Source organism: Anopheles gambiae, chromosome 3 (assembly GCF_943734735.2).
Source record: "Anopheles gambiae chromosome 3, idAnoGambNW_F1_1, whole genome shotgun sequence".
NCBI classification, from domain to species: domain Eukaryota; kingdom Metazoa; phylum Arthropoda; class Insecta; order Diptera; family Culicidae; genus Anopheles; species Anopheles gambiae.
Window position 1 is genome coordinate 11,029,144 of NC_064602.1, and position 18,299 is coordinate 11,047,442.

General features: G+C 44.8%; 1 protein-coding gene across 3 annotated transcripts in view; it reads right to left on the reverse strand.

The window, feature by feature from the left end:
• LOC1277494 (tRNA-dihydrouridine(16/17) synthase [NAD(P)(+)]-like) overlaps positions 1–18,299 on the reverse strand; it is an 84,705-nt gene that overhangs the window by 17,584 nt on the left and 48,822 nt on the right. The gene's annotated exons all lie outside the window — the stretch shown is intronic.

Below are 18,299 nucleotides of genomic sequence, written 5' to 3' on the forward strand. Positions count from 1 at the left end.
AGGCCCGCGTCCATCCTCTCGTCGTTCGAGGAATGGTTTCGCAATGAGTGATACAGCCGATGACAGCCCGACCGCGCGACCATCGACATTTTCTATTGTTTCGTCGCAACATGTTACAAATTTGGGAAGCTTGTCGTGAGCTGTGTCCGTCTCTCCACACACTGTGCCAGAGTGCTGCTGTTGAATGTTTCATGTTGCGATCAGCGCCCTGTTGTACACAAACGGAGCTATTTTTCCGATTACCAGGCTGGGGGAAGTGGTTTTCCTCGGCGTCGAGATTGCGGAGAGCAGCGGGCTGTGGTCGTTCGCCATTATTTTCAGAAGCAGCAACACTCCCCCCTTCCCGCCTACCCGCGCATCGGTAATTGGATTCACTCGATCCCGATCCATCAATCAATCTATCGTCATCAATTTTGGCCGACGGTGGTGGTTTTCGAGCGATTGCACTTTTGCCCAGAGTGGTTTGCCTCCATCATCGTCGCCCCCAGCACTCTCATTTGGCTCATGGCCGATGTTCGGGGGGGAAATTATGCTCGTCGACGTTGAGATTTTTGCGACAGTCGGTCTTTGGCAATTCAGTGTACTTCAGTTGGTCGTCAGCCATCGTCTGCTGGTGATGGCAATGTCATAAGAATTTGTTACGTGTGGTTTGTTAAGCTCTTCTCCTCGCCGTGTTTTTGGTCGAGAAGAATTGGTCCTTCAGCAGATTCGAAACATATTTCCATACAAAGACGAATTCTAATTCACTTGCAGTGATTTCATTATGGCCAACAGATTAAAGACTTTTAAAGGGACGATAATTGCAAAATCTTCTACCATCCCAATAAATATAGCGTGATCGAGATAAATCCATCGAAACGTAGTGAATTATAGATTGCATACCTACAGGCGTTTAAGAAAAATGAGTGTCAGCTTCACATAAAAGCGACCACAGAAAATTGATTGCCCTGAGATGGAGAAAAATCACTGGAAAAAAAGGAAAACGCGACGATAACTTCTCCTAGGCATCCGTTCTGCGGAACGACCTTTTTAGGAAAAGTTCTCACCAAGGTCCGTACATGCATGCGCGCGCGTGCCGCAGCAATTAATTTCACACTTTGCAATGCCGAGCAAGTGGGCTTGCGGTCGCAGCAGCTCAAGCACAGCCACACCAAAAACCCCAAAAACCCAACAGCACACAGCTTCTCAGCTATAGAGGACGGCATAGATTTAGGCATAGCACAATGGCCACTTGCACAGGCACACCGGGGCATGAACTTTGCCCGACTGTGCCGATTGTGTGCAAGGCTCGGTGGTGCTGCCACCGTGTGGCGCGCGATAACGTTGCGGCAGCGCCATAAAACGCACTTATGGGCAGTAAATTTTTCCAACCCGACCGACTCAGCCGACCAATTTGTCGACAGCTGTTGCACAATTGCTGTGGCCGGGGAAGAAGGTCACATACATCGGGGTTAGGTCATATGTACTACTGCTATTGGCCAGTGCCAGTCCAATGCATATTTGCCAGTGCCAAAAACCCGTTTTCTGATGTTACAACGCGCAGTGTGTGCTGCAGAGCAGATTATCAGTTTGCTTAGCTCTGTTTGCCTCTTTTTCTTTCTCGAACGGTAGCTGAATGTTTTTGTGCATAAAATTCCCAGAAAACGACCTTGTTAGCAGCGATAAATAAGATGAATTGAATGTATCTAGGTCGCATTAAACGAAGGTAACAAATGCAACTGATTGCCTTTATAATCTGAGTAAAAAATGTAATTTGCCTTCAGAAATCAATTTTCCTTAATTTCCGAAAAATATCGCCTAAATGTATGCAATTTGTACAACAAAACAATGCACTTTTGGTCTTACTAAGACTGTGAGACAAACATGCGGCATACTGGGTGCAGCAAATGGCCCAGACTACGCCCAAACTGTGCACTGCTATGCAGTTTGCCAGGGTACGGTAACATTCTGCTACCCCTTCCGGCACGGAACGTCTGCTATACCACCAATGCACCAAAAGCATTCGGCAGTAAGTAGTAGTAGTGCTGCTGCTGCTGCCCTTTCTGCGGTACCACACGGCTAAAGACAAACTTCTTGCTTCCGGCAGAAATTAACGAGGATAAACTGGTGGTAGTAGTTTCCGAGGGTTTGCTTGCCCACTTTTTACGCCCCACATTCCCCTTTTCCGGGGCTCATTCCCAGATTAAATTCCTTCGTCCTTCGCTTCGGACGGTGCTGGAAATGCTGAAAGGCTACTGCTGCTGTTACTGTTTCGCTTTTCTGGCTTGGAGATTCATGTTCACATGAAACATACCGTGCCCCGAAAGTGTCCGGAAGAGTAGCAAACGCTTAAATGGAATCTATGTGGTTACCACTGTCCGTACTGGGGTTTAGAATTCGGAGTACAATTCCCAGCGATTTCCGAAAGCCCCTGGCAAAGAATAGAAGAAAACAAAAATGAACCCGAAAGAACATTTGCTCTCACACACGACCCACTGTGTGCGGGAGGAAGGGGTTTGCTTTTCCGGGTTGTTTCGGGAGTGGAAAAATATCACTATAAGAGGTCGACGAGGTAAGAACAACACTGGAACAGGGGTGAATGGGAATGGGAAACGGAGCCTTACTTCCGAACCGAAAGCAGATGATTGAATCCACTAGCACTCGAAAGGCGTACCATTTACATAACAATAACCAGACAATCTACTAAAGCCCGGGCCCCGTTAAGAAGTTTGGGAAAGTGGTTGCGCTAACGCTTCAGCCGTTTGACGACACAATCCCCGCTAGAGTGAGACGAAGTGCACGGTAGTAGTAAAATAGACAATCTTGTATTTCGAGTATGCTTCATCTTGTTTGGTTCCTAGGTTCTCTAGGACCTAGGAGAGCCCCCCGGGTGGTTGGGAAGCGACGAAAATTCAATGGGCAAAAATTACTGCTCTCTTCAGCTCAATTTAGAATGGCGAACCAGCGTGAACCCGTCAGCGTGATGGTTGATGGTGGTGTGACGAAAAGCGGGGGGGATATGCCAGCAAACTTTCGCCTCCTACGGCGAAACCTTTTACCTTTTACACTGTGAACTAACGGAAATTTCAACCATACAGCACCGGCACTATCAGGGCTGTGACGGGCGAGACGTTGAAGTCTACTACAAGCGGTGGGAGAAAAGAGAGGTGTGAAACAGTGGCCAAACGTAATTGGTTTCTTTCTGAACCCCCCTTAAACCCCGAGCCTAGCGGTGGAAGGAGTGGGGACTATCTTTCGTTGGCGGACACTCAAGTTCATAGGAACTGGACGGTGGGGACGGTCAAACATGTTCTAATTGATTGCGTCAGAAGTATGCGGAGAGGGAAGCGGGAGGCACGGAATGTTATGGCTATGGTGATTTGAATTCTTTGATAAATCTGAACGAGTGACGGTTGGAAATGTTAGAATAGCTGAAGAAAGATGAGACAAACATTAACATTCTGTAAGAAATTGGTGAATAATTGTGGGATTTTTGCCTTAGAATTACATTTGCAAAGAGCGATGAAGGTATACTTTACTTTACTTATACATAGTATACTTTCAGGCTAAATGATTGCCCTATCCCCCCTAAAAGTATGCAATACACATAGCAAAGCGTCTCTGTTTAGCATGATTTATAGCGTTTTTAATTAATTATACACATTTACTGGGCTGCATTACATTGCAAAACTACAATTCACAATTAAATATGCAGATCTAACCAATAAATGCGATGTCCGATGCACTACCATTCCTGGCCCAAGCGCATCTAACCAATTTCCATCTTTATCGATTTATAGCCGACAGCTAATGCATCGGGTTTGCATTGAACATTTGGATTTAGATAGTGCGTCGATGATAAATTCTCTCCACATCCATTCCACGTGTGCGGATTGGTTCGCCGCCGGACAGCCTGGCAGCGTGTCGTGTTTCCGCGAATAATGATAGCCGGACAGCCGGTGCTAATTAGTGAATACACAAATCCAAACAAACGCTTTATGGGTGAATTGGACATCAGTAGTGTTAAATGCTTTAGTATTTCAGTTCGTCTGGCTTCCGTGACAAACAGATTGAAAAGGGATGTTTTTCAAAATTATAAAATATACTTAAATAACAATAAGATTTATAGCAATAGCAATGAAAGCAAAAACTGAAAGCATGTCGTGTCTGCTTATTAAACTCGGATCTTTTGGGCAGATGTGATGCATACAAAAGAAAAATACAAAATAAATCTGAAAAGTCAGCCAAGGAAAGACTCGCCCAGAACAACGAAAACTACTGCCCAAGAATAACAATAAAAACATAAAATCCAATCCACCATTCGATCACACAACAACTCTCTCCCGACCCTTTTTCTCGGAGGTAATCAAAATTCGGAACCGTATTACGCTCGGGAGGGACGAAAGTTTGCTGTTTTCTTTTTGGCCGGCTGCGGTTTTTCGAATCAGTACAGCGCGGGTCCACATCGGTTCCAGTTTTCCACCCCATCTGGAACACTCGATTTCCAAATAGAAATTGTTAAATGATCTCAAAACCAGATGGCACCGAGGGTTTCGTCCAGGCCAAGAAAAACTATCCCGAATCGGAAGGGGAGCAGTAGAAAAATTCTCATCAAAAGTTATTCGACACAAAATGGTGGTTATTTCCTTCTCTACTATTGGTTCACTGGGTTTTTTCCTTCAACAGCTGTTTGCTCTCTGTTTTTTTTTGGTTGTGTGTACGCAATACAATTTTATTACTCGTCCAAAACGATAGCGTCCGCTCGTTGGCTTAATGTTCAACTACTTTTCTGTACGGGAGGTAGTTTTTTTTTGCTGCAGAGGAGACAGTATGGTGAAGAACTTAAGAGATTTTTTTGTGCCAATCTTTGTGCTAGTTTAGAAAATCGAACAATACAAACGAATTGGAACAAGCGAAAAGTTTATTTGATTAATTAAAACAACTTCGTAAATTGTTATTTACACCTCAGTTAGCTTAGTTTAACCGTTCAGTGAATAGAACAATGGCACTCACTGTACCACTGTTCGCGTTGAATCGATAACACTACAAAACTAAATGGCCACTGCAGACTGATTGGGCATCCCGTGTCGTTCGATTTCGATACTTTCTTTTTCTTTTTTTATTGTAAATTCCATTGCCCGTACCGGTTCTAGCCTTCAACAGCACTCGATAAACTGCGCTTCCGGTTGATTGGTAAAATGTACAGCATTTGTAGCAATCGAAATTGTTCTTTCCCATTCTCCACGGAGCTGAAGGGTTCTCTGAGCGAGAGAGAGAGAGAGAGAGGGGGTTTTCGCGATCCATTTTGCCACAATGGCACAATCGTTCCTCCCGCCGTTTCCGATAATTGATGGCCGCGCGCGAGTAATAGAGCAACGAAGGATGCTTCCCGTAAATGGCTTTTGCAACATTTTGACTTTTTGTTTTACCTCAATCCTGCCCCAAGCTAATGGGATTTCCTTGGAGCGGTTGCTGGGGTGGTAGTGTGTGAGGGAGCGGCGAGCGAGCTTCGCCGGCAAAGATTAACGATTTAAAGCATCGGCAGAGAGGGCCGGCCATTTGAAGTCGGTGGCAATTTTATTGCTTTACGGTAGCTTCAGCTTCAGGAATCGTGAAATTGTTGCCCGTGGAGTTAAGACCATTTGAGCCAGATGGGGCGTTGGAAATTGATAAAGGTGAGGTGAGTTGTGTGTGCCGATTGATTTCAGCGACAAAGTGATTTTGCGTCGTATAAATCTTACGGAAATCGTCAAAGGGCTGCTCATCGCCATCGGTTTGACACGTCAAAGGTGAAATAGATTTGTGACGATTAAATTGTGATTCTATTTTCGAACTAAGTTCTGTGTGGAAAGTACTGTAAAGTAAGATTTAACATCACAAGGACTCATTCAACTATTTGCGCCTAAAGTTAGTCTATCCGCAAAACAAAATTGGCGTTTTTATTTCTTGGCTCGAAATTTTCAAACGAAAAGTTCAAATGCTTTGAATTGGATGACAAATATCCAATATATTACTATCCACAAGGCTTCATTACAAGACAGGATGTACACCTCCACGAACACGAGCGAATAACGCTTATTTTTATTTGATAAACGGACTCTCCTTCATGGTAAAATATCTTATCCAACAGGATATTCAACAAACACCTGCTTGCCAGCGCCAGTGCCATAACGCACAATACAGAAGCCAAACTGTTTGAAATTGGAGCTTTCTTTCAGTTTACCATCGCAGCAGTGATTTTTCCTGTCGCTCTTCCCAAAGCAAAGAGGAAGAGCCAAACATCCCGGGGCAATTCTTTGCACTGTGTACGTCTCTCGCGTGAAAACGATATTTAAATGCAAACAGCAACACCTCTTCCATTGCTGCACCCTTAACGAGATCCACCAATGGATGATGATGATGATGGTGGTTTAAGCGTGCTAGACAAGCAGAGAAACAAACAAAAACCTGTCTCCTGTACTTTCGCCGCGTTCGCTTGCTCTCTTTCCATCAAGACCACAAAATGATGTCTTTGAGAATATACACACAAAAAAAACACTCCACTCAAAGTTAGATTTGGTAGAGCAGAAAATGATTGGATGGCGTGAAAAAATGTATCGTCACTGTCAATAGAAGGACACGCTTGGACTGGGTTCGCAAAAAGAAACAGCAAAAAAAAAACACTCAAAAAGGTGCACATTTTCGGATACTTTTATTGCATATTGCGATGCCGAACAGCCGAAATGCCATTGCACAAGGTGCAACCTGGTACAGTTTCGTCCACACACACACACACACACACACACACACACACACACACACACAAAAACAGGACACTGGAAAACGGAATCATCAAAGCGCTGCAGTTCTCTCGAATGCGCTTTTTGTGCCATGCGAGATATTCATGCTGCACAAGCGGGGCAGGAATCTCGCACAAGATGAGAGCAGCGCTACAAATCCGAAAGGTCGGTGTGGGATAAAACACGCAAAAAAAAAGCACAGCAGTACGCCTGCAGCCCACGACACGACAGTCTATTGAATCGGTCCGGAGGTGCACTGTGCCAAAGATTGGACGCCGATTGTGCCTTAGTATACTTTTCCAGCGCTTAGAAGAAGAGCAAATGCTGCGGCAGGCACTTCCTCCGCTAAGCCGGCAGTTTTTCTTCCCATCGTCAATAACAAACGCCATCGTTACGTGTTGGTGTGTGTGTGTGTGTGTGAATATAACAGCCACACTTGTTCATTCAGTTCGGTTGATTGCAGCAGGCGGGTGGATGGAGCCGGGGCAGTTGCTTCGTTTTATGAGGCAAGTTATATTATTCGCGCTAGAAATGCTTCTTTTATGAGGTGTTGCTTACGTCTGCCATGATGAATAGAGCCGCATTCATTTTCACAGCTTCTACTTGGTTTGGTGTTGTTTTGCTAGTTGCCCTATTGACCTTATCACAATTTTGATGACTGTCCTTTAAAACAGCAGTATCGATTGAGTGCACACTTTTAGTCCTATTTGGCTGAGTGTTAACGGCTTTAGCAAGAAAATGAATGGCAAATTGCATACATTTAGGCGTTTTATATGATAATTTAGCGCATTTATTCCACATTTTAGAGTTAACCCTTTCGATAAGCCACATTTGATTGAAAGCATATGCACTGAAAGCTACAGTGGTTGGCCCTCTCGGCTTCTAGCATAAACCACACACGCCTAACATATTTATGATATGTTTGTAAACTAAAACACGCCACGATGAGATTTAATAAATTGATTTACTCCTCCATGGAGAGTACACATGCCATGCTCTATCCATCATAATGAAATGTGGTGGGGGAGGAAATGGCACCTTCTAAAAGCGTCAGCATAGGATGAAACGAAAACAGAAAAGCGCCACCCCGGACAATGCCACTCTGATGCGACAGAGACCTCTCTCTCGACACAACGATGACCCGTCAAAACAACGATGACAGGAGTCCCATCTGCTCCCGTTTCGTCCCCTTTTTTCCACAGCGTGTGCGTCCTCACCACACACACACACACTGTGAGGCTCACCAAGGAATTAGGGTTTTGCTGCGCCCGTGCTGCCTTGTCGGTCTCGGTGTGTGCGCGTGTGGTTGCGAGCAACAGTTTGCACTAATCGTCCACTACCCTACCCTTTCACAACCCCCCCCCCCCCCCCTTCCCCTTTCCAAAGCACAAGTACGGGACTTCATTTGCTGCTCCGTTTGCCATTTCCCGCTTAGTTTGGAGCTGGCCCATCGTCGTCATCATCATCATCATCTGTCCCGGGGTGAACAAAAACATGCGAAACATTGCCAAGCGGCGGAGTGTGAGCGGTCTGAAATAAATCATTCTCCGGTGGGGATATGTCATGGAATGTTGGGCGGTATTTTGGTCGCCGGGAACATATACCTCTGGCCGTACATTTTGCTTAACACATACACACACACACACAGCCCCCATCGTTTTACATGGTGGTGGGCAAGGAAGCAAGGGCGAAACAGCTACACCTTTTAGGTTATCCTTGAACTTCCCAAAACACCCCACAAAACACTCCGCAACCACAACACGGACCGTGGTTGGTGGGCTAGCGTACCCAGCCGGAAACCTTCGGACTGTTATAATTAGTGCTTTGCGTTTTGTGTAGCTTCGCTTCAACACGTTTCAACACCGTCCTGGCTCGACTTTATGCATGCACAATCAGAATTGGCACCTAAAACTATACATCCCCTCCCCCCCCCCGTCCATTCTCTGGTGCGGGTGAAAACTCACCTGCAAATGAGTCTGTGAGCATGGTCGGTGTAGAAAATCGCTTTCCCATGCAGCGTGGTGTGTTTTTGTGAGCGCACGCTAGAAAGCAATACGTGTATAATAAATAAATTGAGCACAGTTTTCCCATTATTGACCTTTTTGAGGAAACAATCACAACGAACAGCGAGGGAAGGTTAAAGTGCTCTTATGAATATTCAACATCGTGCGCGAAAGGCAGCAGCAGTGGGGCGGGGAAGCACTGTACGTATTATGAAACGAAACTAACACACACATACAAGCTGCGAGGTGAATGTGGCGTTGGCACAAAATTTATTGTGACCCTTCCGGGGCGATACACAAAAAGGCAAACGAACGAGTGGGAGTGAGGGATTAAAACGACGAGGAAAGAAATTTTTCGCAAAAGCAACGAACAACATTCGCCGGGTCAGCCGGAAGAAGTAATGAGAAAAAGTTGCTCGTGCTGTTCCGGAAAGTGTAAATTTATGTACGCAATGTATGATAATTTCGGGGCTCGGGAATATATTCATATACCATGCACTGTTTGCTAAATATGTCGGGTGAAGGAATTAAAATGGCGGGATGTACCCAGATGGTAGGGGGGGGGGGGGGAGAGTGTGATCTCAAATCCCATCCCATAGTTAAATGGGAGAAAACGGAAGTAAAATTGTAATTAAAATTATTAAAATGAATTAGAAGTTCCATGCCCTTCCCCTAAAAATTAGATTAAGCTAGGTTGCTTGCATACATTTAGGCGTTTAATGGTTTTGAATGAATGAGCGACGATTTTGCAGCAAAGCTGCTCATACTATATTACGCTGTTAGCATAATTAATTTAAAATTAATAATACAAAGGTTCTTAAAGGTCATTTACGAAACATTTGGGTTACAATATTTGAAAATCATATTTGAAATTTAAGACCAAACAACTTATTACTGTTCTAATTAGAAACCCACTTAACCATCAAATTATTCTACCGATTTCCTTCCTTCAAATAGCAATTGTTCTCCGACAAAAGCGCGACCACCATTGAAAGTTAGAACGTTTTCCGGCACAGAGGACATACATGAACTGTGCCCGCCATACCAACATTTGCAATGATAACGACATAAACGAGCCCATTATAAATTTATAAGTATGCCCTTTTTTATCGTTTGTTTGTGAAGCCGTTCTGGCACACACAAGAAGCCGCGCGCGAAAGACTTCCTTCCCTTCCACAAGGGAAGACACAAAAGGGAACAATTCCCGCAAGCAGCCCAAGAGCTTACGGCGAAGACATGCTCTGCTCCCGCCGCAGCCAGGAACAATGCACAGACACACACTGTGCTCAGGGTAAAGTTCAATTACCTTCTCGGCACGGTTCAACGCGATAGAGGTTGGCACTTCTTTGCCTTTGCCCACAGCACACAGCGCCAGCCTTAATGTAACGGAGCGCCGTGCGCTTTGTTGGCTCGTTTGTGCAAAATAATAGTACAAAAAAGCAAGCTCTTTCGCTTGGCTCTGTGTGTGTTTGTGTGTGTGTGTGTGTCTGCCTCCTCACTGTGTCACTGTGTATGTGCACAACGTGAAAATGCAGCAGGAAGGTAAACTGCCGTATGAAGCATATCTTTCATGGCCAATTTGTGCATTATTTTACACTCCCGCGCGGAGTTTGGGGGTGTACCCTTGCGGGGTCAGTCTTTTTTTCTGGGGCTGGTTTTTGGTGGGTCATGGTTTTCGTTTGTTTTTTCCCTCTCTGGTTGGTTTCCTCCTTTGCGGTGAAAGGACGTAGAAGATAAGCGAGGTGCTAAATAAGTTGATTTATGCACCTCGCAAGCTCCTTTGGCGTAAGCGATATGGGTAAAATAATTGGGGCCATGTTTCTTGTGGCGAGTATTTACATTTAGTGCAATCTTGGAGGAGCTGAAATATTTACAATATTTGACATGAATTTTCATTTCCAGACCAACAATTATTCATCCAAAATTCAAATGGAGACGCATGGTACTTCATGTCTCGCAGGCTCGTTTTTATTCAAATTGTATCCCAACTTTCAGTTCGGTTGTATGACTTTATAACTTCTTACTACATCCTTTTCTAAATGCTAAATTTCACACCAACACTTTGCTTGTACGGTTTATTTCAGTCAGAATAGCGAAGTTAACACGCAATTGTTTGAGCTTTTTACATCGTTTAACTCGAAATTGTAAGCAGCTATACCAACATTTTAACCGAAACACGAGAACATGAGATGCGAATTAAAAATAGAAAAACGAACCAAACAATAGAACACTGATCGTCCACCACGCACCAACATCATCAACCCATTCGTAAGCTGGCCACTGCCTACAATATACCATGGCGCGGGTGTAAATCATCCTCACCCCCAGTTTCGGGTTGTTTTGCCTCACAATTAACCAATCCGTTCCGTGCCAGTCCCTGACCCGTTAAATCAAAGCCAATGGTTTGCACCGAGCGCAAAGCGCTGCTGACGGTGGCAAACACGGGACACAAATGACAAATGAAGGATTGGTGGAACGCGAACACGAACATTGGTTGCACAGCGGCACGCGATTTGTGTACTGCGCGCTACATTGTACGCGTAAGTTGAAATTCCCTCAGCGCAATTGGACAAAGCGCACCACGACAAACGAAAAAAAAGCACTAAGAATGCACATTTGTTTCTAATGCATGAATAAAACGCTTGTTTGAATAAATGACTTTTTCTTGCTTTGTGCTGAAGCGTTGCTCGGAATTGGGGTTTCATTTGTTTCATCTGTGTCTGTGTTTAAAAAAAGGCACCAAAACGTTAACGCTTCCAGCGGAGTAGCAAATATAGTGCACATGGCCATGTTTCATCGCCAGTGACAACACACCATTCACTGCGTGAGAGATATGAAAAAAAAAACACACACACACAAAAGCAACCCAAGCCTAGAGGATGAACAGCAGAGCAGCGAAGTGAACAGTGTTTTACTGCTTAGTTACACTTCCGGTACACCAAAAGTACGGTCACATACGGTGTTGGGGAGTGCGCTTTTGTTGTGAGCGCATAGAGATGAAAATATTTTCCGCCAGTTGCCGCTTGATACGACCTTTAAATTCGTCCAGGCGACCCCTCATAATCGTGTATCTGCCGGAGTTTTATCTACAGTGAAAAGAATTGTGATGAAAAGGGTCAACACATTGTGAAATGCTGTTATTATCTGTCCCCGCTGGAGCAGGCAGCGGTTAACTGCGATGAGATCAGAGCACAAGAGCAGCGCAGAGCACAATAGGATTAGCTGGACAAATAATACATTTGCTGGGTAAAATGTACGATTGCAAGAATGAGCTTTCGCTAACAAAACCCTTCTTTGTTGCGGATTGACTTTGTCGAGCACGAATAACCGGGAACTTGAGCAAAGTCCCTTAAAGTCATATATGAAATCCTTAGAGCAGGATGCCTTACTCCCTACGTTATTTGAGCTCGTAGTTCACTGACAAAAAGGGACAAATATTTAACCAATATTTTTATTTTTTTTTATAGTATTGCAACTACAATCCTTTAGAAACCAGTACTTAGTGTTTTTCCCCGAGTGTGACAACTTATTTATTTCTAATACAATTGCAATCCCTTCCAATCAGCAGCAGCAGCAGCAGGCGTACCGTTTCTTAATGCTCGGCACTAATGTCCGCTCATTTACGACACCGGGCTAACAAATGGCACGGCCCGATTGTCCCGGAATAACATACATTTGCTTCCACAAACAAAGAAAGAAACGAGCCGCAGAGAAGAGGATGTGTGATAAAATAGGTACAAATGGCCGTAACCCTTCCCCGGTACCTTTGTCCCCGATATTTGTCGTGGATATCGTTCGCCATCCCACTGCTCAACACACTAACCCGTTTAACAGTGCACTTCTCGGTCATCCGATCTGTGCTCGTGGAATCTATTTTTGCTTCCTTTAAGCTTCACCGAAAGGCGGCACACGGAGGGAACAGGCAAACAATTTACAGCACCCGTGAATAACAAAATGGACATTAAAAGGATGCTAGCTTACGCTGGCTGAGCGCTGCCAGGGTTGCTGGATTCAAGCGCAATTCACTGCATTGACGTTCGAGAAAGGAAATGGTACAATGGTGCGCTCCAAAGCAAAAGAGACCAAAGCAACAAACGCTACCAATTCTATCTCGCACGTGGAATTAGTGGCCTGCTTCGATTGCAGGTCGCAGCAGGCACGGTACCTTCGATAGGGCGGAAATCGTTCGGCGCGAAAGTTATGTTAATCCGATGTAAAAGTTACGGTTATTGTTTCACCATTCAGCAGCAGCAGCAGCAGCCGCGCTATCGGTGCATTCGATCCTGCCTAAAGGTCGATACGAAGCACTCGGTGCTGCGTATTTGAGTAGGGAAGCGCTTCAACATTCAAAAGAGGAAGAGGATGAAATATTCTACGTTGTGCGTTGAACTGCTGCTGCCATCGAGCACGGGTTGGTCATTTGAGCCGTTGGTCACGAAGTGCAAATAATGTGCTGCGGCAAACCTCTGAGAAGCAATGACGCGCACAGCAGAATCGATGATGGATAATCGAGAACGTGGATGGGCAGGATTCGGCGAAGCATTTGGGTGATGGCGAACCGGCGAGCTCGAGAAAGGACATTTTAGATAATGAATGCCAGCTTCGCCAAGTAATCCCTCAATTGGAAGGTGGTAAATTTATACGCCAAAGCCCCGGTGAGTAAACAGTGTCTAACGAAGGGAGGATTAGATTTTTGGGTAATGATAATGACGGCTAGAGATCAGTACAAAGCTTAGGGTGAGATAGCTTAGGTTTAGCTAAACCGTTTTGGTATATTATGGGTGTAATAATCCCAGATGAAAGAGGATTTGTTTGATACAACAGGGTTAAGTCGTCAATTTGACATCATTAAAGCGTCCTTTGTTGACTGTGGGCTACGTTTTGAAGAATTATTCATGTTTCTCAATCTTACAACGGAATTTTGCCTACAATAATTCCACTTTAAAGCTTTAGAATCATCCTATAATAGCTGATATCGTTATATGTACTAGGTTTAGAACAAAGTTTTTGAAGTATTCAATCCAATAATACGGTAATGAAAGCAGACAAAACGTGTCACGTGTCTTGCGTGATAGTTTAAAAAGAAAAGTGTCCTGTTTTCTAAAGCTTTCCCCAACACTAACGAACTAAGAACTCCCCCCAATTACAACTGTCACTCGTTTGCTACATGCAACAGTCCGTTCAACTCGCTGTTACAAAACCTAGATGGATCACTTGTGTCGCCAAAGTTTGTGCCTTGCACTTCGAAGCCGTTGGGTCGTCACGCGAAACCCGCGTCCCTTATACGCTGCTTCTCGGTTGCTTCGCACCGCAGCCTCGAAGAGCTTGTAGCTTTTAATTAAACATTCACGTCAGTCGAGCTTCCTGCTGCACGCGACGCAACCGGTTATCGATTTTGGGACCGGCCAGCCGGTATGTGCCATCGAACGGCGTGGTTGATAAGTAAAGCGTGAAACGTTCCACTTTTCCACGGGAATGGCGGTTTGCCCTGTGTACTAACAGGCTGGGATGCACCTTTTCGCCCGTGCTGCCCACTAAATGTGCTGGAAAGCGGGAGGCAATCGATGATTAGGACCTTTTTGTGCCACCAGGCACATACACACACACACAACTCCAACTTTTACAAAGGATGCGTCGAACGCTTTCCACTGCAGATCAGGGCCGGAAATTGCCTGTTGTTTGAATTATGAACTGCACTGTGTACATTATGCATGCGGTGCGCTACCATGGGCAAGATATGGCATGGGGACACGCACACACACACGCAGGAGAAGAGCGTTGTGTGGTGCACTATCGTTCACTTATCGATCCTTGTTGGGCACTTTGCTGTGTGTGTGTTTTCGATGATAAAACTTTTGCGCGTGTGGGTTGGTTTAAAAGGCCGTCGTGGTCGTGGCCGGATCGACCGTACATCCGCATCCCGACGTCCGGTTGTTGCTGGTATTTTTTGCTGCGAAAACATCGGTCAAGTTTGTACGGAGGTGTAGATAATGGGCCTCTAGAGAGGTCAGCACCATTTTGCTGGGTGTTTAGGTAGGCAATGGGATTCGCTGGGATGGTACGTTGAAGGCAAAATTGAGGTGCATTTTGAGTTAGGACAATGTTGCCGTTGTTTGGTACTATGTGATAGAGCGAACAGTTTTGAAGGACATGTGGGCTGTGTTATTTTCATGGCAATTTTGTTACATTATTAAATAGGATCTTCCTTCAAAAAATTAGGTAAATGATTTAAAAATACGAATTTGCGACATTTTAATCCAAATTAGACCCATTTGACATGCGATTTGCATACTTACAGGCTCGTTTTAGACAGTTTGAACCATTTGCCAAACGTTTTGCATACTTTCAGGCTTACAATCGATAATGTGTGCGCCCAAATGTATGCCAGAAAATGCTATAATTCTTTTCAAATTCAAATGTAGTAAAATTTTACTACTCCTTTCGAAATTTCCATCGTAAGGCTTGCGTGCTTTTGTAATTTTGTCCGTCAATCTTAAATTCCCTCTCATCGTGCACCATTTACGACGCTAAGCTGCGGTCGATCGTGGGTCGAATGGTAACCAACTAACAGCAAACTGACCACCACCAACGTGCCGAACACGACAATGTTGCAATGTTGCATCACGGTAACAGTTTGATTCAATCATGCCACTGTCCCTAGCCACCCTGAAATTGAACGCGCTGTCCTGAGGGAGCACGATTGTGGAAAAACAACCGTCAACATCCGTCCAGTAAACCAGGTGGAAGTTCAATCACTGTCACACGCGTACCGAAAGTGACCTACTACGCTGTGTGGTCGTATTTTGTTGCGTTTCTAAATTTTACACCCCGGCAAAAACCACATCCTAGTAGACCGGGGGTGTTTTAAAGCTCTTCGGCGCACTTGCGTAACTAAGCTTTCCACTCGAAAGCACTCGAAAGCACCAAGGGCGCACATAATTGATCATTTCCTCCCTCACGCAGTAGTGGCTGGAGCAATGGAAGCGAATTATGCCACCGCCGGAACACGGCTCTACTGTCGGTTCTATTGTGTGTGTGATGGCGTAATGCAGGAACAAGCGGTTAGAAACGATTTAATTAAACAAAGACTTTTCACTCAGCGTGTTCACCACCTCGCCGTTGTTCCACTAATTCATGCTCTTGTGCGGCCGCCACACCACGAGGAAAAGCTCTTCATTGTGCGGGTCCAAGGGCATTGGTTTAACATAGCACCACTACCAGTATCACCGCCAAGTGGCCCAGTGAGCACACTTCATCACGATTTGCGATTAGAGGCATGCAGCAATTTGCGAAACTCCAATCCGGCCCTGCCGGACACGACAGTATGTTGCAGGATTTATGATGAAAAATAACCTGCCACCAGTGTGTACCGACGAATGGGGATGGTGGAAGGGTAAAAGGGGTGGGGGGGGGGGAGAAATAGGTGCTTCCAAGGGAGGCGGTGAGCGAGAGATTTATTATATGGCGCTAACGCGAGCGAATAAATTTTGTGACCAATTACTGGAAAAGCTTCGGTCCGGTGGGTTCCACTCTAAATGCGCTGGCACATACGCACACACACTTGCTCCCACATGCTCACACACGGTGCTTGGGGGACATTTTAGCTGACCGGAGTTTTCCACAACAATGGCCACACTATGGCTACGTGTGTCTGTCTGTGTGTGCGTGCGTTTAAATCGCTTTTAATCACATGCACGCTCACACCACGCCGATTTTGGGCAAAGGTTCTGTTCGCTTATCGCTTACCGTTACCGTATGAAAAGCGTTACACACGCGCGCTGCTTCCTGCTGTTGGATTTTCACACCAGTGAGCTTTTCCTTTTATGTAGTGTAGTTTTTTTCGGTTGTTGATCGAAATAAAGACCACGAGCGGAGAGACAATTTATGATACTTTCAGGGTATTAAACACCATCCACGGAATGGGGTAACAAGCCCATGTAACAAGCTGTGCTGGTGTGTGTGTGCGTGAATGGATGCTTTACCCTCAACACGTTAAAAAAGTACCACCACAGCTTCCGCTTCAGTGTTATCATTTTCAGTGCCGTTTTCCACGAAAACCATTTTAGCTGGAAGTGTGCGTTTCGCCAAGCTGCCATAAATCACTGGGGCCAATTTCGTCCAGCCCTGTGAAGCGCGTACTCACATACGCGTTGTTGTTAATTTATAATTAAATCATTACTCACTTCAACCAAGTACGTCACTCCGTTTCTGTAACAGGGTCATTTGCCGTTTGAAAGCAACCCTCCCGTATTTGTTTTGATTTTCCACTTGAACCTTTGCCCATGCACTTGCCAAGATGAGGTAAAGAGGTAAGTATTTAGCTTAAACAGTTCGAATGAAAAATTCAAACAATCATGTGCACCAGAGTCCATTCATGGCAGCGTGCTTTGCCCCTTATTACACTCTCCCCCGATGACCGTTTACGGTGATGCCAACGGTTGACAGACACGGGGTGAAACATTTTAATCTTTTATCCCTTGGAGGATAGTGGATGCCGTGTGGTGAAGCATCCTTCAAAAGCTTGATGCAAAAGTGAACGCACGCGGTCCACGGTTTAATTCCCACCAGGATGGTAAACGACCCAGGATGGCAACTGAGCTCTGGAGGGAATTTAAATATTTCCCCGCGGATAAGGTGTAGATGATTAATGCTGACTGCTCTTAAAGGTTTGATATCTTCGGTCGGTGTCAGTGGGCTGCTACCCTCGTTTGGAAAGGGTTTTGCGTCATTTAGAGCTTTTGTGAGCTATAGAAGTATAAATATATAACATGGGAAAGGAATATACAAGGCTTGAGTGATTAGGGACTAAAATAAAACAAAAAATCAATCAATCAATCATCATCAATTTCAATAAAATAGATGAAATGTGTGGAGCACTTTTTGCCAACCCCTAACATTACCGACCCCCCCCATTTCGTCTCTCCATTTGTGGTGGCTGTATCATCCACATAATCATAAAATGGCTCATGGAAATAAGTTAGAGTGAAATGGTAATAAATTGCCACGTGCTATCCAGATCGTTCGAACGCATGTATATTTATGAACGAACGAAAAGCACCAAGCAGTGTTTGGTGCGTATGTTTGTTTGTAACAGAAAATAACCACCACGGTAAACCACGACGACGCCCAATGCCTTTGAGAATTTCCCCTTTTTTAATTAAAAACTACAACCAGTCCCTATTGATGAACTTTTTTTTGTTCTTATAATTCCGCTGGTATTGCGTACATTAAAACTGCTTTTATTAAATTTGTCCTGTGTGTTGAGTGCTGGGAGGTTGATGATTGGCACACACACAAACAAATTGCTGCGCATTCGAGTTCTTAAGCCGCTCTGATGACAGCGCAAACGATGATACGTAATAAATAGTTTAATCGATTTACTGCAGCCCATGGTTTAATTGGAAAATTGGATTACTTCCATAATTCCCATTGCTCCATTCCACCCCGCTAAATTTACATCAGCTCATCCGCGCTGTGCCACGCAATGGTCTTTTTTTTTGTGTGGCGCAATGCAATCATAAGTGAGGATGTTTTTGTT